Source organism: Schistocerca cancellata, unplaced genomic scaffold (genome assembly GCF_023864275.1).
Source record: "Schistocerca cancellata isolate TAMUIC-IGC-003103 unplaced genomic scaffold, iqSchCanc2.1 HiC_scaffold_1083, whole genome shotgun sequence".
In the NCBI taxonomy this organism is placed as follows: domain Eukaryota; kingdom Metazoa; phylum Arthropoda; class Insecta; order Orthoptera; family Acrididae; genus Schistocerca; species Schistocerca cancellata.
In genome coordinates, this window is record NW_026047082.1 from 41892 (window position 1) to 62451 (window position 20560).

General features: G+C 49.7%; 12 non-coding genes across 12 annotated transcripts; 10 read left to right on the forward strand and 2 right to left on the reverse strand.

Moving 5' to 3' along the window:
- The first annotated feature begins 538 nt into the window (after window positions 1–538).
- Window positions 539–622, forward strand: Trnal-uaa (transfer RNA leucine (anticodon UAA)). Its single transcript has one exon. It is a non-coding gene; the product is annotated as a tRNA-Leu (tRNA).
- Window positions 623–2595: 1973 nt separating this feature from the next.
- Trnal-uaa (transfer RNA leucine (anticodon UAA)) lies at window positions 2596–2679 on the forward strand. The gene has a single exon. It is a non-coding gene; the product is annotated as a tRNA-Leu (tRNA).
- A 1973-nt stretch (window positions 2680–4652) lies between these two features.
- On the forward strand, window positions 4653–4736 carry Trnal-uaa (transfer RNA leucine (anticodon UAA)). The gene has a single exon. It is a non-coding gene; the product is annotated as a tRNA-Leu (tRNA).
- A 1219-nt stretch (window positions 4737–5955) lies between these two features.
- Window positions 5956–6027, reverse strand: Trnag-ccc (transfer RNA glycine (anticodon CCC)). Its single transcript has one exon. It is a non-coding gene; the product is annotated as a tRNA-Gly (tRNA).
- Window positions 6028–6710: 683 nt separating this feature from the next.
- On the forward strand, window positions 6711–6794 carry Trnal-uaa (transfer RNA leucine (anticodon UAA)). The gene has a single exon. It is a non-coding gene; the product is annotated as a tRNA-Leu (tRNA).
- A 1194-nt stretch (window positions 6795–7988) lies between these two features.
- On the reverse strand, window positions 7989–8060 carry Trnag-ccc (transfer RNA glycine (anticodon CCC)). Its single transcript has one exon. It is a non-coding gene; the product is annotated as a tRNA-Gly (tRNA).
- A 683-nt stretch (window positions 8061–8743) lies between these two features.
- Window positions 8744–8827, forward strand: Trnal-uaa (transfer RNA leucine (anticodon UAA)). Its single transcript has one exon. It is a non-coding gene; the product is annotated as a tRNA-Leu (tRNA).
- Window positions 8828–10801: 1974 nt separating this feature from the next.
- On the forward strand, window positions 10802–10885 carry Trnal-uaa (transfer RNA leucine (anticodon UAA)). Its single transcript has one exon. It is a non-coding gene; the product is annotated as a tRNA-Leu (tRNA).
- A 1861-nt stretch (window positions 10886–12746) lies between these two features.
- Trnal-uaa (transfer RNA leucine (anticodon UAA)) lies at window positions 12747–12830 on the forward strand. The gene has a single exon. It is a non-coding gene; the product is annotated as a tRNA-Leu (tRNA).
- A 1974-nt stretch (window positions 12831–14804) lies between these two features.
- Trnal-uaa (transfer RNA leucine (anticodon UAA)) lies at window positions 14805–14888 on the forward strand. Its single transcript has one exon. It is a non-coding gene; the product is annotated as a tRNA-Leu (tRNA).
- A 1861-nt stretch (window positions 14889–16749) lies between these two features.
- Trnal-uaa (transfer RNA leucine (anticodon UAA)) lies at window positions 16750–16833 on the forward strand. The gene has a single exon. It is a non-coding gene; the product is annotated as a tRNA-Leu (tRNA).
- Window positions 16834–18807: 1974 nt separating this feature from the next.
- Window positions 18808–18891, forward strand: Trnal-uaa (transfer RNA leucine (anticodon UAA)). The gene has a single exon. It is a non-coding gene; the product is annotated as a tRNA-Leu (tRNA).
- The last annotated feature ends 1669 nt before the right edge of the window (window positions 18892–20560 follow it).

Genomic DNA, 20560 nt, shown 5'->3' on the forward strand with positions numbered 1-20560 from the left:
GCGTAACTAGAAGCAGAACTGACAGCCGTTGAAAAACTGCCATTTAATTTACAGCAGGGCGATAAAACAAATATCTAATGTGACGTACTTACTGATGATCCAGAGTCGATTCAGCATATGTGTGCCAATCCAGAAGTAGAAAGCACCTAAGTATCACAATATTAAGTTGGTTAGTTTGATGCTCGCCTGGAGCATATCATTAGCTTCCCCTGAGGGCGAAATGCACAGCGTAGCCGTTGCTAGGGAACGGCCTTTTCTGTCGTTTTTTGTTTTCTCTGCGTCAATGTGAATGTTGATAACTACAGTTCTGCTCGTTCCACTTACGACAGATGGCGACGGAAAACAATGGTGTAAGGCACCATATTTAAGCTGTGGTTCCCGAAAGTGAGGGTGGGGTGTAACTTCACATCTGACAACTCGTTTTAAATACTCTAAAACCAACGTATTTCCTTCACACAAGAAAAAAACACGCTAACTTCGCCGTCAGGCTCTGGAGATATGCATAGAAACTGCGGTAGTAGACACTTTGCGCCCACACGTCAGATTGGCCGAGCGGTCTAAGGCGCCAGATTTAAGCTCTGGTTCCCTGAGGGGAGCGTGGGTTCGAACCCCACATCTGACAATGCATTTTAAATATTCCAAAACTACCAATTTCGTACATGCGGGAAGAACAGGTTCCACAGATACTACTAGAAACGGCAGTGACTATGGTGCTTGCCTTGCAAGTCTGATTGTCTGGCGGTCAGAAAGAATGGAAAGCTGTTAGGAGACATGGCTTTCAGCCACGAGGCCCGGATTCGATTCCTGGTAGCCGAACATCCTTTTGTTTGCTGAGTCTTATTATTCTCACGGCATTTACGATATCTTTGTGTTGTGGTTTTTGGGGTCCAAGCATCAGGCGAGCAAACGTGAACGAAAGCAGATATGTGTGTAAATGAGTGTCAGGGCAGTAATAAAGGTGGATGAGACGGTGGATCGGGTATTGGACTGCAGACGTGCCACATTGCGTCGCTCGAAAGCTGAGTAAGTTAGAGCGTCGTGCTGTGAACACAAAGGCCACGTATTCGACCGCACCAAGTGCCATTTTATTTTTCTCCCCTAAAAGAGAATGCTTCCTCCAGCGAGACACTGCCAGGTAAATAACAAGCGATCTTCACAAGAAGTAAGATGTCTACACGTCGCGCGATACTGTCGCCAACGGCGATACCGCGCGTAGTGCAGCGGTTCTCGTCTGTTCACCGGCGTCAAGAATCGTTGGCCGTGGTTAGTATTTGGATGCGTTCTCGGCTGGGAACTCGACGTGCTGTTGGCGTCTTTCATTTTGCATTTTTCCTTCGGTTTCGTGGTTGCTTAGCGATAATGATGCGGTCCCGCACGCTGACGCCACTCTTGCCTCTCGGTACACTAAGGGGCGAATCTGTGGCCACAATAAAATGAAAGGTTCTGTCGTGTGTTTGTCGTTTTTTGGTCTCTCCCAGTCGTTTCTCGCGCCTGCCCTCTACGTATATGCCCATTTCCAAGCGTCAGCTTTCGCGTCAGCCGAGCAATGAAAGGTTCTGTCTTGTGTTTGTCGTTTTTTGGTCTCTCCCAGTCGTTTCTCGCGCCTGCCCTCTACATATATGCCCATTTCCAAGCGTCAGCTTTCGCGTCAGCCGAGCAAAGTCGAGACAAGTCGACACATGGAGACACACGACGCTGAGAAACGAAACCGCAGACTAGCGCCCTGGCAGCACGGACTGAGACGAGGGGCGAAGGAAAACTATTCGTACCGCGACACTTCACAGTTTCGAAGATCGCGTTTCGGTACGTGGAATACCCGTAGAAGAAAAAAGTACCTTTTGTGCGGTGGCCGGGAATCGAACCCGGATCAACTGCTTGGGAAGCAACCATGCTGATCGTTACACCTCCACCGCGTTGTGCTGCGTACCACCCACGCCCTGATATATCGGGTACCCTCCTGCCATCAGAGGCCGAAGGCGATGGCGCTGTAGGCGCTCAACGCCAGAGCGGAGGTGAGCACATCTGAACGCAGTGCGTAGGTGCTGCTAGGGCGATGTAGCGTAACTAGAAGCAGAACTGACAGCCGTTGAAAAACTGCCATTTAATTTACAGCAGGGCGATAAAACAAATATCTAATGTGACGTACTTACTGATGATCCAGAGTCGATTCAGCATATGTGTGCCAATCCAGAAGTAGAAAGCACCTAAGTATCACAATATTAAGTTGGTTAGTTTGATGCTCGCCTGGAGCATATCATTAGCTTCCCCTGAGGGCGAAATGCACAGCGTAGCCGTTGCTAGGGAACGGCCTTTTCTGTCGTTTTTTGTTTTCTCTGCGTCAATGTGAATGTTGATAACTACAGTTCTGCTCGTTCCACTTACGACAGATGGCGACGGAAAACAATGGTGTAAGGCACCATATTTAAGCTGTGGTTCCCGAAAGTGAGGGTGGGGTGCAACTTCACATCTGACAACTCGTTTTAAATACTCTAAAACCAACGTATTTCCTTCACACAAGAAAAAAGACGCTAACTTCGCCGTCAGGCTCTGGAGATATGCCTAGAAACGGCGGTAGTAGACACTTTGCGCCCACACGTCAGATTGGCCGAGCGGTCTAAGGCGCCAGATTTAAGCTCTGGTTCCCTGAGGGGAGCGTGGGTTCGAACCCCACATCTGACAATGCATTTTAAATATTCCAAAACTACCAATTTCGTACATGCGGGAAGAACAGGTTCCACAGATACTACTAGAAACGGCAGTGACTATGGTGCTTGCCTTGCAAGTCTGATTGTCTGGCGGTCAGAAAGAATGGAAAGCTGTTAGGAGACATGGCTTTCAGCCACGAGGCCCGGATTCGATTCCTGGTAGCCGAACATCCTTTTGTTTGCTGAGTCTTATTATTCTCACGGCATTTACGATATCTTTGTGTTGTGGTTTTTGGGGTCCAAGCATCAGGCGAGCAAACGTGAACGAAAGCAGATATGTGTGTAAATGAGTGTCAGGGCAGTAATAAAGGTGGATGAGACGGTGGATCGGGTATTGGACTGCAGACGTGCCACATTGCGTAGCTCGAAAGCTGAGTAAGTTAGAGCGTCGTGCTGTGAACACAAAGGCCACGTATTCGACCGCACCAAGTGCCATTTTATTTTTCTCCCCTAAAAGAGAATGCTTCCTCCAGCGAGACACTGCCAGGTAAATAACAAGCGATCTTCACAAGAAGTAAGATGTCTACACGTCGCGCGATACTGTCGCCAACGGCGATACCGCGCGTAGTGCAGCGGTTCTCGTCTGTTCACCGGCGTCAAGAATCGTTGGCCGTGGTTAGTATTTGGATGCGTTCTCGGCTGGGAACTCGACGTGCTGTTGGCGTCTTTCATTTTGCATTTTTCCTTCGGTTTCGTGGTTGCTTAGCGATAATGATGCGGTCCCGCACGCTGACGCCACTCTTGCCTCTCGGTACACTAAGGGGCGAATCTGTGGCCACAATAAAATGAAAGGTTCTGTCGTGTGTTTGTCGTTTTTTGGTCTCTCCCAGTCGTTTCTCGCGCCTGCCCTCTACGTATATGCCCATTTCCAAGCGTCAGCTTTCGCGTCAGCCGAGCAATGAAAGGTTCTGTCTTGTGTTTGTCGTTTTTTGGTCTCTCCCAGTCGTTTCTCGTGCCTGCCCTCTACATATATGCCCATTTCCAAGCGTCAGCTTTCGCGTCAGCCGAGCAAAGTCGAGACAAGTCGACACATGGAGACACACGACGCTGAGAAACGAAACCGCAGACTAGCGCCCTGGCAGCACGGACTGAGACGAGGGGCGAAGGAAAACTATTCGTACCGCGACACTTCACAGTTTCGAAGATCGCGTTTCGGTACGTGGAATACCCGTAGAAGAAAAAAGTACCTTTTGTGCGGTGGCCGGGAATCGAACCCGGATCAACTGCTTGGGAAGCAACCATGCTGATCGTTACACCTCCACCGCGTTGTGCTGCGTACCACCCACGCCCTGATATATCGGGTACCCTCCTGCCATCAGAGGCCGAAGGCGATGGCGCTGTAGGCGCTCAACGCCAGAGCGGAGGTGAGCACATCTGAACGCAGTGCGTAGGTGCTGCTAGGGCGATGTAGCGTAACTAGAAGCAGAACTGACAGCCGTTGAAAAACTGCCATTTAATTTACAGCAGGGCGATAAAACAAATATCTAATGTGACGTACTTACTGATGATCCAGAGTCGATTCAGCATATGTGTGCCAATCCAGAAGTAGAAAGCACCTAAGTATCACAATATTAAGTTGGTTAGTTTGATGCTCGCCTGGAGCATATCATTAGCTTCCCCTGAGGGCGAAATGCACAGCGTAGCCGTTGCTAGGGAACGGCCTTTTCTGTCGTTTTTTGTTTTCTCTGCGTCAATGTGAATGTTGATAACTACAGTTCTGCTCGTTCCACTTACGACAGATGGCGACGGAAAACAATGGTGTAAGGCACCATATTTAAGCTGTGGTTCCCGAAAGTGAGGGTGGGGTGCAACTTCACATCTGACAACTCGTTTTAAATACTCTAAAACCAACGTATTTCCTTCACACAAGAAAAAAGACGCTAACTTCGCCGTCAGGCTCTGGAGATATGCCTAGAAACGGCGGTAGTAGACACTTTGCGCCCACACGTCAGATTGGCCGAGCGGTCTAAGGCGCCAGATTTAAGCTCTGGTTCCCTGAGGGGAGCGTGGGTTCGAACCCCACATCTGACAATGCATTTTAAATATTCCAAAACTACCAATTTCGTACATGCGGGAAGAACAGGTTCCACAGATACTACTAGAAACGGCAGTGACTATGGTGCTTGCCTTGCAAGTCTGATTGTCTGGCGGTCAGAAAGAATGGAAAGCTGTTAGGAGACATGGCTTTCAGCCACGAGGCCCGGATTCGATTCCTGGTAGCCGAACATCCTTTTGTTTGCTGAGTCTTATTATTCTCACGGCATTTACGATATCTTTGTGTTGTGGTTTTTGGGGTCCAAGCATCAGGCGAGCAAACGTGAACGAAAGCAGATATGTGTGTAAATGAGTGTCAGGGCAGTAATAAAGGTGGATGAGACGGTGGATCGGGTATTGGACTGCAGACGTGCCACATTGCGTAGCTCGAAAGCTGAGTAAGTTAGAGCGTCGTGCTGTGAACACAAAGGCCACGTATTCGACCGCACCAAGTGCCATTTTATTTTTCTCCCCTAAAAGAGAATGCTTCCTCCAGCGAGACACTGCCAGGTAAATAACAAGCGATCTTCACAAGAAGTAAGATGTCTACACGTCGCGCGATACTGTCGCCAACGGCGATACCGCGCGTAGTGCAGCGGTTCTCGTCTGTTCACCGGCGTCAAGAATCGTTGGCCGTGGTTAGTATTTGGATGCGTTCTCGGCTGGGAACTCGACGTGCTGTTGGCGTCTTTCATTTTGCATTTTTCCTTCGGTTTCGTGGTTGCTTAGCGATAATGATGCGGTCCCGCACGCTGACGCCACTCTTGCCTCTCGGTACACTAAGGGGCGAATCTGTGGCCACAATAAAATGAAAGGTTCTGTCGTGTGTTTGTCGTTTTTTGGTCTCTCCCAGTCGTTTCTCGCGCCTGCCCTCTACGTATATGCCCATTTCCAAGCGTCAGCTTTCGCGTCAGCCGAGCAATGAAAGGTTCTGTCTTGTGTTTGTCGTTTTTTGGTCTCTCCCAGTCGTTTCTCGTGCCTGCCCTCTACATATATGCCCATTTCCAAGCGTCAGCTTTCGCGTCAGCCGAGCAAAGTCGAGACAAGTCGACACATGGAGACACACGACGCTGAGAAACGAAACCGCAGACTAGCGCCCTGGCAGCACGGACTGAGACGAGGGGCGAAGGAAAACTATTCGTACCGCGACACTTCACAGTTTCGAAGATCGCGTTTCGGTACGTGGAATACCCGTAGAAGAAAAAAGTACCTTTTGTGCGGTGGCCGGGAATCGAACCCGGATCAACTGCTTGGGAAGCAACCATGCTGATCGTTACACCACCACCGCGTTGTGCTGCGTACCACCCACGCCCTGATATATCGGCTACCCTCCTGCCATCAGAGGCCGAAGGCGATGGCGCTGTAGGCGCTCAACGCCAGAGCGGAGGTGAGCACATCTGAACGCAGTGCGTAGGTGCTGCTAGGGCGATGTAGCGTAACTAGAAGCAGAACTGACAGCCGTTGAAAAACTGCCATTTAATTTACAGCAGGGCGATAAAACAAATATCTAATGTGACGTACTTACTGATGATCCAGAGTCGATTCAGCATATGTGTGCCAATCCAGAAGTAGAAAGCACCTAAGTATCACAATATTAAGTTGGTTAGTTTGATGCTCGCCTGGAGCATATCATTAGCTTCCCCTGAGGGCGAAATGCACAGCGTAGCCGTTGCTAGGGAACGGCCTTTTCTGTCGTTTTTTGTTTTCTCTGCGTCAATGTGAATGTTGATAACTACAGTTCTGCTCGTTCCACTTACGACAGATGGCGACGGAAAACAATGGTGTAAGGCACCATATTTAAGCTGTGGTTCCCGAAAGTGAGGGTGGGGTGCAACTTCACATCTGACAACTCGTTTTAAATACTCTAAAACCAACGTATTTCCTTCACACAAGAAAAAAACACGCTAACTTCGCCGTCAGGCTCTGGAGATATGCCTAGAAACGGCGGTAGTAGACACTTTGCGCCCACACGTCAGATTGGCCGAGCGGTCTAAGGCGCCAGATTTAAGCTCTGGTTCCCTGAGGGGAGCGTGGGTTCGAACCCCACATCTGACAATGCATTTTAAATATTCCAAAACTACCAATTTCGTACATGCGGGAAGAACAGGTTCCACAGATACTACTAGAAACGGCAGTGACTATGGTGCTTGCCTTGCAAGTCTGATTGTCTGGCGGTCAGAAAGAATGGAAAGCTGTTAGGAGACATGGCTTTCAGCCACGAGGCCCGGATTCGATTCCTGGTAGCCGAACATCCTTTTGTTTGCTGAGTCTTATTATTCTCACGGCATTTACGATATCTTTGTGTTGTGGTTTTTGGGGTCCAAGCATCAGGCGAGCAAACGTGAACGAAAGCAGATATGTGTGTAAATGAGTGTCAGGGCAGTAATAAAGGTGGATGAGACGGTGGATCGGGTATTGGACTGCAGACGTGCCACATTGCGTAGCTCGAAAGCTGAGTAAGTTAGAGCGTCGTGCTGTGAACACAAAGGCCACGTATTCGACCGCACCAAGTGCCATTTTATTTTTCTCCCCTAAAAGAGAATGCTTCCTCCAGCGAGACACTGCCAGGTAAATAACAAGCGATCTTCACAAGAAGTAAGATGTCTACACGTCGCGCGATACTGTCGCGCGTAGTGCAGCGGTTCTCGTCTGTTCACCGGCGTCAAGAATCGTTGGCCGTGGTTAGTATTTGGATGCGTTCTCGGCTGGGAACTCGACGTGCTGTTGGCGTCTTTCATTTTGCATTTTTCCTTCGGTTTCGTGGTTGCTTAGCGATAATGATGCGGTCCCGCACGCTGACGCCACTCTTGCCTCTCGGTACACTAAGGGGCGAATCTGTGGCCACAATAAAATGAAAGGTTCTGTCGTGTGTTTGTCGTTTTTTGGTCTCTCCCAGTCGTTTCTCGCGCCTGCCCTCTACGTATATGCCCATTTCCAAGCGTCAGCTTTCGCGTCAGCCGAGCAATGAAAGGTTCTGTCTTGTGTTTGTCGTTTTTTGGTCTCTCCCAGTCGTTTCTCGCGCCTGCCCTCTACATATATGCCCATTTCCAAGCGTCAGCTTTCGCGTCAGTCGAGACAAGTCGACACATGGAGACACACGACGCTGAGAAACGAAACCGCAGACTAGCGCCCTGGCAGCACGGACTGAGACGAGGGGCGAAGGAAAACTATTCGTACCGCGACACTTCACAGTTTCGAAGATCGCGTTTCGGTACGTGGAATACCCGTAGAAGAAAAAAGTACCTTTTGTGCGGTGGCCGGGAATCGAACCCGGATCAACTGCTTGGGAAGCAACCATGCTGATCGTTACACCACCACCGCGTTGTGCTGCGTACCACCCACGCCCTGATATATCGGCTACCCTCCTGCCATCAGAGGCCGAAGGCGATGGCGCTGTAGGCGCTCAACGCCAGAGCGGAGGTGAGCACATCTGAACGCAGTGCGTAGGTGCTGCTAGGGCGATGTAGCGTAACTAGAAGCAGAACTGACAGCCGTTGAAAAACTGCCATTTAATTTACAGCAGGGCGATAAAACAAATATCTAATGTGACGTACTTACTGATGATCCAGAGTCGATTCAGCATATGTGTGCCAATCCAGAAGTAGAAAGCACCTAAGTATCACAATATTAAGTTGGTTAGTTTGATGCTCGCCTGGAGCATATCATTAGCTTCCCCTGAGGGCGAAATGCACAGCGTAGCCGTTGCTAGGGAACGGCCTTTTCTGTCGTTTTTTGTTTTCTCTGCGTCAATGTGAATGTTGATAACTACAGTTCTGCTCGTTCCACTTACGACAGATGGCGACGGAAAACAATGGTGTAAGGCACCATATTTAAGCTGTGGTTCCCGAAAGTGAGGGTGGGGTGCAACTTCACATCTGACAACTCGTTTTAAATACTCTAAAACCAACGTATTTCCTTCACACAAGAAAAAAACACGCTAACTTCGCCGTCAGGCTCTGGAGATATGCCTAGAAACGGCGGTAGTAGACACTTTGCGCCCACACGTCAGATTGGCCGAGCGGTCTAAGGCGCCAGATTTAAGCTCTGGTTCCCTGAGGGGAGCGTGGGTTCGAACCCCACATCTGACAATGCATTTTAAATATTCCAAAACTACCAATTTCGTACATGCGGGAAGAACAGGTTCCACAGATACTACTAGAAACGGCAGTGACTATGGTGCTTGCCTTGCAAGTCTGATTGTCTGGCGGTCAGAAAGAATGGAAAGCTGTTAGGAGACATGGCTTTCAGCCACGAGGCCCGGATTCGATTCCTGGTAGCCGAACATCCTTTTGTTTGCTGAGTCTTATTATTCTCACGGCATTTACGATATCTTTGTGTTGTGGTTTTTGGGGTCCAAGCATCAGGCGAGCAAACGTGAACGAAAGCAGATATGTGTGTAAATGAGTGTCAGGGCAGTAATAAAGGTGGATGAGACGGTGGATCGGGTATTGGACTGCAGACGTGCCACATTGCGTAGCTCGAAAGCTGAGTAAGTTAGAGCGTCGTGCTGTGAACACAAAGGCCACGTATTCGACCGCACCAAGTGCCATTTTATTTTTCTCCCCTAAAAGAGAATGCTTCCTCCAGCGAGACACTGCCAGGTAAATAACAAGCGATCTTCACAAGAAGTAAGATGTCTACACGTCGCGCGATACTGTCGCCAACGGCGATACCGCGCGTAGTGCAGCGGTTCTCGTCTGTTCACCGGCGTCAAGAATCGTTGGCCGTGGTTAGTATTTGGATGCGTTCTCGGCTGGGAACTCGACGTGCTGTTGGCGTCTTTCATTTTGCATTTTTCCTTCGGTTTCGTGGTTGCTTAGCGATAATGATGCGGTCCCGCACGCTGACGCCACTCTTGCCTCTCGGTACACTAAGGGGCGAATCTGTGGCCACAATAAAATGAAAGGTTCTGTCGTGTGTTTGTCGTTTTTTGGTCTCTCCCAGTCGTTTCTCGCGCCTGCCCTCTACGTATATGCCCATTTCCAAGCGTCAGCTTTCGCGTCAGCCGAGCAATGAAAGGTTCTGTCTTGTGTTTGTCGTTTTTTGGTCTCTCCCAGTCGTTTCTCGCGCCTGCCCTCTACATATATGCCCATTTCCAAGCGTCAGCTTTCGCGTCAGCCGAGCAAAGTCGAGACAAGTCGACACATGGAGACACACGACGCTGAGAAACGAAACCGCAGACTAGCGCCCTGGCAGCACGGACTGAGACGAGGGGCGAAGGAAAACTATTCGTACCGCGACACTTCACAGTTTCGAAGATCGCGTTTCGGTACGTGGAATACCCGTAGAAGAAAAAAGTACCTTTTGTGCGGTGGCCGGGAATCGAACCCGGATCAACTGCTTGGGAAGCAACCATGCTGATCGTTACACCTCCACCGCGTTGTGCTGCGTACCACCCACGCCCTGATATATCGGGTACCCTCCTGCCATCAGAGGCCGAAGGCGATGGCGCTGTAGGCGCTCAACGCCAGAGCGGAGGTGAGCACATCTGAACGCAGTGCGTAGGTGCTGCTAGGGCGATGTAGCGTAACTAGAAGCAGAACTGACAGCCGTTGAAAAACTGCCATTTAATTTACAGCAGGGCGATAAAACAAATATCTAATGTGACGTACTTACTGATGATCCAGAGTCGATTCAGCATATGTGTGCCAATCCAGAAGTAGATAGCACCTAAGTATCACAATATTAAGTTGGTTAGTTTGATGCTCGCCTGGAGCATATCATTAGCTTCCCCTGAGGGCGAAATGCACAGCGTAGCCGTTGCTAGGGAACGGCCTTTTCTGTCGTTTTTTGTTTTCTCTGCGTCAATGTGAATGTTGATAACTACAGTTCTGCTCGTTCCACTTACGACAGATGGCGACGGAAAACAATGGTGTAAGGCACCATATTTAAGCTGTGGTTCCCGAAAGTGAGGGTGGGGTGCAACTTCACATCTGACAACTCGTTTTAAATACTCTAAAACCAACGTATTTCCTTCACACAAGAAAAAAACACGCTAACTTCGCCGTCAGGCTCTGGAGATATGCCTAGAAACGGCGGTAGTAGACACTTTGCGCCCACACGTCAGATTGGCCGAGCGGTCTAAGGCGCCAGTTTTAAGCTCTGGTTCCCTGAGGGGAGCGTGGGTTCGAACCCCACATCTGACAATGCATTTTAAATATTCCAAAACTACCAATTTCGTACATGCGGGAAGAACAGGTTCCACAGATACTACTAGAAACGGCAGTGACTATGGTGCTTGCCTTGCAAGTCTGATTGTCTGGCGGTCAGAAAGAATGGAAAGCTGTTAGGAGACATGGCTTTCATCCACGAGGCCCGGATTCGATTCCTGGTAGCCGAACATCCTTTTGTTTGCTGAGTCTTATTATTCTCACGGCATTTACGATATCTTTGTGTTGTGGTTTTTGGGGTCCAAGCATCAGGCGAGCAAACGTGAACGAAAGCAGATATGTGTGTAAATGAGTGTCAGGGCAGTAATAAAGGTGGATGAGACGGTGGATCGGGTATTGGACTGCAGACGTGCCACATTGCGTAGCTCGAAAGCTGAGTAAGTTAGAGCGTCGTGCTGTGAACACAAAGGCCACGTATTCGACCGCACCAAGTGCCATTTTATTTTTCTCCCCTAAAAGAGAATGCTTCCTCCAGCGAGACACTGCCAGGTAAATAACAAGCGATCTTCACAAGAAGTAAGATGTCTACACGTCGCGCGATACTGTCGCCAACGGCGATACCGCGCGTAGTGCAGCGGTTCTCGTCTGTTCACCGGCGTCAAGAATCGTTGGCCGTGGTTAGTATTTGGATGCGTTCTCGGCTGGGAACTCGACGTGCTGTTGGCGTCTTTCATTTTGCATTTTTCCTTCGGTTTCGTGGTTGCTTAGCGATAATGATGCGGTCCCGCACGCTGACGCCACACTTGCCTCTCGGTACACTAAGGGGCGAATCTGTGGCCACAATAAAATGAAAGGTTCTGTCGTGTGTTCGTCGTTTTTTGGTCTCTCCCAGTCGTTTCTCGCGCCTGCCCTCTACGTATATGCCCATTTCCAAGCGTCAGCTTTCGCGTCAGCCGAGCAAAGTCGAGACAAGTCGACACATGGAGACACACGACGCTGAGAAACGAAACCGCAGACTAGCGCCCTGGCAGCACGGACTGAGACGAGGGGCGAAGGAAAACTATTCGTACCGCGACACTTCACAGTTTCGAAGATCGCGTTTCGGTACGTGGAATACCCGTAGAAGAAAAAAGTACCTTTTGTGCGGTGGCCGGGAATCGAACCCGGATCAACTGCTTGGGAAGCAACCATGCTGATCGTTACACCTCCACCGCGTTGTGCTGCGTACCACCCACGCCCTGATATATCGGCTACCCTCCTGCCATCAGAGGCCGAAGGCGATGGCGCTGTAGGCGCTCAACGCCAGAGCGGAGGTGAGCACATCTGAACGCAGTGCGTAGGTGCTGCTAGGGCGATGTAGCGTAACTAGAAGCAGAACTGACAGCCGTTGAAAAACTGCCATTTAATTTACAGCAGGGCGATAAAACAAATATCTAATGTGACGTACTTACTGATGATCCAGAGTCGATTCAGCATATGTGTGCCAATCCAGAAGTAGAAAGCACCTAAGTATCACAATATTAAGTTGGTTAGTTTGATGCTCGCCTGGAGCATATCATTAGCTTCCCCTGAGGGCGAAATGCACAGCGTAGCCGTTGCTAGGGAACGGCCTTTTCTGTCGTTTTTTGTTTTCTCTGCGTCAATGTGAATGTTGATAACTACAGTTCTGCTCGTTCCACTTACGACAGATGGCGACGGAAAACAATGGTGTAAGGCACCATATTTAAGCTGTGGTTCCCGAAAGTGAGGGTGGGGTGCAACTTCACATCTGACAACTCGTTTTAAATACTCTAAAACCAACGTATTTCCTTCACACAAGAAAAAAACACGCTAACTTCGCCGTCAGGCTCTGGAGATATGCCTAGAAACGGCGGTAGTAGACACTTTGCGCCCACACGTCAGATTGGCCGAGCGGTCTAAGGCGCCAGATTTAAGCTCTGGTTCCCTGAGGGGAGCGTGGGTTCGAACCCCACATCTGACAATGCATTTTAAATATTCCAAAACTACCAATTTCGTACATGCGGGAAGAACAGGTTCCACAGATACTACTAGAAACGGCAGTGACTATGGTGCTTGCCTTGCAAGTCTGATTGTCTGGCGGTCAGAAAGAATGGAAAGCTGTTAGGAGACATGGCTTTCAGCCACGAGGCCCGGATTCGATTCCTGGTAGCCGAACATCCTTTTGTTTGCTGAGTCTTATTATTCTCACGGCATTTACGATATCTTTGTGTTGTGGTTTTTGGGGTCCAAGCATCAGGCGAGCAAACGTGAACGAAAGCAGATATGTGTGTAAATGAGTGTCAGGGCAGTAATAAAGGTGGATGAGACGGTGGATCGGGTATTGGACTGCAGACGTGCCACATTGCGTAGCTCGAAAGCTGAGTAAGTTAGAGCGTCGTGCTGTGAACACAAAGGCCACGTATTCGACCGCACCAAGTGCCATTTTATTTTTCTCCCCTAAAAGAGAATGCTTCCTCCAGCGAGACACTGCCAGGTAAATAACAAGCGATCTTCACAAGAAGTAAGATGTCTACACGTCGCGCGATACTGTCGCCAACGGCGATACCGCGCGTAGTGCAGCGGTTCTCGTCTGTTCACCGGCGTCAAGAATCGTTGGCCGTGGTTAGTATTTGGATGCGTTCTCGGCTGGGAACTCGACGTGCTGTTGGCGTCTTTCATTTTGCATTTTTCCTTCGGTTTCGTGGTTGCTTAGCGATAATGATGCGGTCCCGCACGCTGACGCCACTCTTGCCTCTCGGTACACTAAGGGGCGAATCTGTGGCCACAATAAAATGAAAGGTTCTGTCGTGTGTTTGTCGTTTTTTGGTCTCTCCCAGTCGTTTCTCGCGCCTGCCCTCTACGTATATGCCCATTTCCAAGCGTCAGCTTTCGCGTCAGCCGAGCAATGAAAGGTTCTGTCTTGTGTTTGTCGTTTTTTGGTCTCTCCCAGTCGTTTCTCGCGCCTGCCCTCTACATATATGCCCATTTCCAAGCGTCAGCTTTCGCGTCAGCCGAGCAAAGTCGAGACAAGTCGACACATGGAGACACACGACGCTGAGAAACGAAACCGCAGACTAGCGCCCTGGCAGCACGGACTGAGACGAGGGGCGAAGGAAAACTATTCGTACCGCGACACTTCACAGTTTAGAAGATCGCGTTTCGGTACGTGGAATACCCGTAGAAGAAAAAAGTACCTTTTGTGCGGTGGCCGGGAATCGAACCCGGATCAACTGCTTGGGAAGCAACCATGCTGATCGTTACACCTCCACCGCGTTGTGCTGCGTACCACCCACGCCCTGATATATCGGGTACCCTCCTGCCATCAGAGGCCGAAGGCGATGGCGCTGTAGGCGCTCAACGCCAGAGCGGAGGTGAGCACATCTGAACGCAGTGCGTAGGTGCTGCTAGGGCGATGTAGCGTAACTAGAAGCAGAACTGACAGCCGTTGAAAAACTGCCATTTAATTTACAGCAGGGCGATAAAACAAATATCTAATGTGACGTACTTACTGATGATCCAGAGTCGATTCAGCATATGTGTGCCAATCCAGAAGTAGAAAGCACCTAAGTATCACAATATTAAGTTGGTTAGTTTGATGCTCGCCTGGAGCATATCATTAGCTTCCCCTGAGGGCGAAATGCACAGCGTAGCCGTTGCTAGGGAACGGCCTTTTCTGTCGTTTTTTGTTTTCTCTGCGTCAATGTGAATGTTGATAACTACAGTTCTGCTCGTTCCACTTACGACAGATGGCGACGGAAAACAATGGTGTAAGGCACCATATTTAAGCTGTGGTTCCCGAAAGTGAGGGTGGGGTGCAACTTCACATCTGACAACTCGTTTTAAATACTCTAAAACCAACGTATTTCCTTCACACAAGAAAAAAACACGCTAACTTCGCCGTCAGGCTCTGGAGATATGCCTAGAAACGGCGGTAGTAGACACTTTGCGCCCACACGTCAGATTGGCCGAGCGGTCTAAGGCGCCAGTTTTAAGCTCTGGTTCCCTGAGGGGAGCGTGGGTTCGAACCCCACATCTGACAATGCATTTTAAATATTCCAAAACTACCAATTTCGTACATGCGGGAAGAACAGGTTCCACAGATACTACTAGAAACGGCAGTGACTATGGTGCTTGCCTTGCAAGTCTGATTGTCTGGCGGTCAGAAAGAATGGAAAGCTGTTAGGAGACATGGCTTTCATCCACGAGGCCCGGATTCGATTCCTGGTAGCCGAACATCCTTTTGTTTGCTGAGTCTTATTATTCTCACGGCATTTACGATATCTTTGTGTTGTGGTTTTTGGGGTCCAAGCATCAGGCGAGCAAACGTGAACGAAAGCAGATATGTGTGTAAATGAGTGTCAGGGCAGTAATAAAGGTGGATGAGACGGTGGATCGGGTATTGGACTGCAGACGTGCCACATTGCGTAGCTCGAAAGCTGAGTAAGTTAGAGCGTCGTGCTGTGAACACAAAGGCCACGTATTCGACCGCACCAAGTGCCATTTTATTTTTCTCCCCTAAAAGAGAATGCTTCCTCCAGCGAGACACTGCCAGGTAAATAACAAGCGATCTTCACAAGAAGTAAGATGTCTACACGTCGCGCGATACTGTCGCCAACGGCGATACCGCGCGTAGTGCAGCGGTTCTCGTCTGTTCACCGGCGTCAAGAATCGTTGGCCGTGGTTAGTATTTGGATGCGTTCTCGGCTGGGAACTCGACGTGCTGTTGGCGTCTTTCATTTTGCATTTTTCCTTCGGTTTCGTGGTTGCTTAGCGATAATGATGCGGTCCCGCACGCTGACGCCACACTTGCCTCTCGGTACACTAAGGGGCGAATCTGTGGCCACAATAAAATGAAAGGTTCTGTCGTGTGTTCGTCGTTTTTTGGTCTCTCCCAGTCGTTTCTCGCGCCTGCCCTCTACGTATATGCCCATTTCCAAGCGTCAGCTTTCGCGTCAGCCGAGCAAAGTCGAGACAAGTCGACACATGGAGACACACGACGCTGAGAAACGAAACCGCAGACTAGCGCCCTGGCAGCACGGACTGAGACGAGGGGCGAAGGAAAACTATTCGTACCGCGACACTTCACAGTTTCGAAGATCGCGTTTCGGTACGTGGAATACCCGTAGAAGAAAAAAGTACCTTTTGTGCGGTGGCCGGGAATCGAACCCGGATCAACTGCTTGGGAAGCAACCATGCTGATCGTTACACCTCCACCGCGTTGTGCTGCGTACCACCCACGCCCTGATATATCGGCTACCCTCCTGCCATCAGAGGCCGAAGGCGATGGCGCTGTAGGCGCTCAACGCCAGAGCGGAGGTGAGCACATCTGAACGCAGTGCGTAGGTGCTGCTAGGGCGATGTAGCGTAACTAGAAGCAGAACTGACAGCCGTTGAAAAACTGCCATTTAATTTACAGCAGGGCGATAAAACAAATATCTAATGTGACGTACTTACTGATGATCCAGAGTCGATTCAGCATATGTGTGCCAATCCAGAAGTAGAAAGCACCTAAGTATCACAATATTAAGTTGGTTAGTTTGATGCTCGCCTGGAGCATATCATTAGCTTCCCCTGAGGGCGAAATGCACAGCGTAGCCGTTGCTAGGGAACGGCCTTTTCTGTCGTTTTTTGTTTTCTCTGCGTCAATGTGAATGTTGATAACTACAGTTCTGCTCGTTCCACTTACGACAGATGGCGACGGAAAACAATGGTGTAAGGCACCATATTTAAGCTGTGGTTCCCGAAAGTGAGGGTGGGGTGCAACTTCACATCTGACAACTCTTTTTAAATACTCTAAAACCAACGTATTTCCTTCACACAAGAAAAAAACACGCTAACTTCGCCGTCAGGCTCTGGAGATATGCCTAGAAACGGCGGTAGTAGACACTTTGCGCCCACACGTCAGATTGGCCGAGCGGTCTAAGGCGCCAGATTTAAGCTCTGGTTCCCTGAGGGGAGCGTGGGTTCGAACCCCACATCTCACAATGCATTTTAAATATTCCAAAACTACCAATTTCGTACATGCGGGAAGAACAGGTTCCACAGATACTACTAGAAACGGCAGTGACTATGGTGCTTGCCTTGCAAGTCTGATTGTCTGGCGGTCAGAAAGAATGGAAAGCTGTTAGGAGACATGGCTTTCAGCCACGAGGCCCGGATTCGATTCCTGGTAGCCGAACATCCTTTTGTTTGCTGAGTCTTATTATTCTCACGGCATTTACGATATCTTTGTGTTGTGGTTTTTGGGGTCCAAGCATCAGGCGAGCAAACGTGAACGAAAGCAGATATGTGTGTAAATGAGTGTCAGGGCAGTAATAAAGGTGGATGAGACGGTGGATCGGGTATTGGACTGCAGACGTGCCACATTGCGTAGCTCGAAAGCTGAGTAAGTTAGAGCGTCGTGCTGTGAACACAAAGGCCACGTATTCGACCGCACCAAGTGCCATTTTATTTTTCTCCCCTAAAAGAGAATGCTTCCTCCAGCGAGACACTGCCAGGTAAATAACAAGCGATCTTCACAAGAAGTAAGATGTCTACACGTCGCGCGATACTGTCGCCAACGGCGATACCGCGCGTAGTGCAGCGGTTCTCGTCTGTTCACCGGCGTCAAGAATCGTTGGCCGTGGTTAGTATTTGGATGCGTTCTCGGCTGGGAACTCGACGTGCTGTTGGCGTCTTTCATTTTGCATTTTTCCTTCGGTTTCGTGGTTGCTTAGCGATAATGATGCGGTCCCGCACGCTGACGCCACTCTTGCCTCTCGGTACACTAAGGGGCGAATCTGTGGCCACAATAAAATGAAAGGTTCTGTCGTGTGTTTGTCGTTTTTTGGTCTCTCCCAGTCGTTTCTCGCGCCTGCCCTCTACGTATATGCCCATTTCCAAGCGTCAGCTTTCGCGTCAGCCGAGCAATGAAAGGTTCTGTCTTGTGTTTGTCGTTTTTTGGTCTCTCCCAGTCGTTTCTCGCGCCTGCCCTCTACATATATGCCCATTTCCAAGCGTCAGCTTTCGCGTCAGCCGAGCAAAGTCGAGACAAGTCGACACATGGAGACACACGACGCTGAGAAACGAAACCGCAGACTAGCGCCCTGGCAGCACGGACTGAGACGAGGGGCGAAGGAAAACTATTCGTACCGCGACACTTCACAGTTTAGAAGATCGCGTTTCGGTACGTGGAATACCCGTAGAAGAAAAAAGTACCTTTTGTGCGGTGGCCGGGAATCGAACCCGGATCAACTGCTTGGGAAGCAACCATGCTGATCGTTACACCTCCACCGCGTTGTGCTGCGTACCACCCACGCCCTGATATATCGGGTACCCTCCTGCCATCAGAGGCCGAAGGCGATGGCGCTGTAGGCGCTCAACGCCAGAGCGGAGGTGAGCACATCTGAACGCAGTGCGTAGGTGCTGCTAGGGCGATGTAGCGTAACTAGAAGCAGAACTGACAGCCGTTGAAAAACTGCCATTTAATTTACAGCAGGGCGATAAAACAAATATCTAATGTGACGTACTTACTGATGATCCAGAGTCGATTCAGCATATGTGTGCCAATCCAGAAGTAGAAAGCACCTAAGTATCACAATATTAAGTTGGTTAGTTTGATGCTCGCCTGGAGCATATCATTAGCTTCCCCTGAGGGCGAAATGCACAGCGTAGCCGTTGCTAGGGAACGGCCTTTTCTGTCGTTTTTTGTTTTCTCTGCGTCAATGTGAATGTTGATAACTACAGTTCTGCTCGTTCCACTTACGACAGATGGCGACGGAAAACAATGGTGTAAGGCACCATATTTAAGCTGTGGTTCCCGAAAGTGAGGGTGGGGTGCAACTTCACATCTGACAACTCGTTTTAAATACTCTAAAACCAACGTATTTCCTTCACACAAGAAAAAAACACGCTAACTTCGCCGTCAGGCTCTGGAGATATGCCTAGAAACGGCGGTAGTAGACACTTTGCGCCCACACGTCAGATTGGCCGAGCGGTCTAAGGCGCCAGTTTTAAGCTCTGGTTCCCTGAGGGGAGCGTGGGTTCGAACCCCACATCTGACAATGCATTTTAAATATTCCAAAACTACCAATTTCGTACATGCGGGAAGAACAGGTTCCACAGATACTACTAGAAACGGCAGTGACTATGGTGCTTGCCTTGCAAGTCTGATTGTCTGGCGGTCAGAAAGAATGGAAAGCTGTTAGGAGACATGGCTTTCATCCACGAGGCCCGGATTCGATTCCTGGTAGCCGAACATCCTTTTGTTTGCTGAGTCTTATTATTCTCACGGCATTTACGATATCTTTGTGTTGTGGTTTTTGGGGTCCAAGCATCAGGCGAGCAAACGTGAACGAAAGCAGATATGTGTGTAAATGAGTGTCAGGGCAGTAATAAAGGTGGATGAGACGGTGGATCGGGTATTGGACTGCAGACGTGCCACATTGCGTAGCTCGAAAGCTGAGTAAGTTAGAGCGTCGTGCTGTGAACACAAAGGCCACGTATTCGACCGCACCAAGTGCCATTTTATTTTTCTCCCCTAAAAGAGAATGCTTCCTCCAGCGAGACACTGCCAGGTAAATAACAAGCGATCTTCACAAGAAGTAAGATGTCTACACGTCGCGCGATACTGTCGCCAACGGCGATACCGCGCGTAGTGCAGCGGTTCTCGTCTGTTCACCGGCGTCAAGAATCGTTGGCCGTGGTTAGTATTTGGATGCGTTCTCGGCTGGGAACTCGACGTGCTGTTGGCGTCTTTCATTTTGCATTTTTCCTTCGGTTTCGTGGTTGCTTAGCGATAATGATGCGGTCCCGCACGCTGACGCCACACTTGCCTCTCGGTACACTAAGGGGCGAATCTGTGGCCACAATAAAATGAAAGGTTCTGTCGTGTGTTCGTCGTTTTTTGGTCTCTCCCAGTCGTTTCTCGCGCCTGCCCTCTACGTATATGCCCATTTCCAAGCGTCAGCTTTCGCGTCAGCCGAGCAAAGTCGAGACAAGTCGACACATGGAGACACACGACGCTGAGAAACGAAACCGCAGACTAGCGCCCTGGCAGCACGGACTGAGACGAGGGGCGAAGGAAAACTATTCGTACCGCGACACTTCACAGTTTCGAAGATCGCGTTTCGGTACGTGGAATACCCGTAGAAGAAAAAAGTACCTTTTGTGCGGTGGCCGGGAATCGAACCCGGATCAACTGCTTGGGAAGCAACCATGCTGATCGTTACACCTCCACCGCGTTGTGCTGCGTACCACCCACGCCCTGATATATCGGCTACCCTCCTGCCATCAGAGGCCGAAGGCGATGGCGCTGTAGGCGCTCAACGCCAGAGCGGAGGTGAGCACATCTGAACGCAGTGCGTAGGTGCTGCTAGGGCGATGTAGCGTAACTAGAAGCAGAACTGACAGCCGTTGAAAAACTGCCATTTAATTTACAGCAGGGCGATAAAACAAATATCTAATGTGACGTACTTACTGATGATCCAGAGTCGATTCAGCATATGTGTGCCAATCCAGAAGTAGAAAGCACCTAAGTATCACAATATTAAGTTGGTTAGTTTGATGCTCGCCTGGAGCATATCATTAGCTTCCCCTGAGGGCGAAATGCACAGCGTAGCCGTTGCTAGGGAACGGCCTTTTCTGTCGTTTTTTGTTTTCTCTGCGTCAATGTGAATGTTGATAACTACAGTTCTGCTCGTTCCACTTACGACAGATGGCGACGGAAAACAA